The sequence below is a fragment of the Diadema antillarum genome, unplaced genomic scaffold, assembly GCF_040938485.1.
Source record: "Diadema antillarum isolate AM-2024a unplaced genomic scaffold, OU_Dant_1.0 seq00001880_RagTag, whole genome shotgun sequence".
NCBI lineage: Eukaryota > Metazoa > Echinodermata > Echinoidea > Diadematoida > Diadematidae > Diadema > Diadema antillarum.
Window position 1 is genome coordinate 27,501 of NW_027272548.1, and position 953 is coordinate 28,453.

Consider the following 953-nt stretch of genomic DNA (forward strand, 5'->3'; position numbering starts at 1 on the left):
CAATCTCCCTCATGGCTTAAACTGAAATATCATTCCTTTAGCCTAGAGGACTTCTACTGCACTTGAAATTGGGACATACATATTGTTTGGCAGTTGTTGAGACATTATCAGCAAACTAAAATCAACTTTTAAATTTCCCATGAAACGTCACAAGGATTTGTTCTACCTGATGTGGAAAGACAAACTACTCTGTATAACCTTACCCTTTGTAACAATTCATATCACATCTCTTTCAATACATACATATTATACACATGAACAAGTTAATAATTTCTAAGCATATACAGTGTATGATATACTTTGTAGACTTTTATGTTCTTTAAGACCTTGATATACAATGTAACAGAAAGTTGGTCATTACTTAGATGGTGTCAAAAATGTTTCAATGCATTTCACGGTCCATGGTTAGTTTTGTATGATACCATCATCTCTGCCTAAGTTGAGGACACACAAATCACTTTTTTTTTCTTTCCCCAAGTCATGGCAAATTCTCGTACCTAAAAATGCAAAAATTCATCATTACATCATGCATTTCTAAAAAAATATGCTAAAAACCAAAACAAAACACTCACATTTCCAATCCCACAGGTTTCCACTCTATAATGCAGAGATGACTGCACTTTTAATTTTGACAGTAATCTAACGGCCTGCAACCTACAGATAATAACTTCATTGACCCCTGTTTTCTTTTGCCCCTTCCACTACATGTGTTACACATCCGGTGGCTCTGAAGTTTATGAGCTCATAAGGATTACATACTGTAAAACAAGGGATGTTCGCGTGCATTTTAATTTCGCGAATTTCGCGAGAGCCAAGATTCGCAAAATTAAAATGCATGCAAACGTTCATGTCTGCACTCTATGCATTGATTGTTAGAGGCAACTCGCAAAAAAAGTTTCATGCCGCAAAAAGACCGTCTGCTCCAATTTGCGAAAATATCATGTTTCACAGTA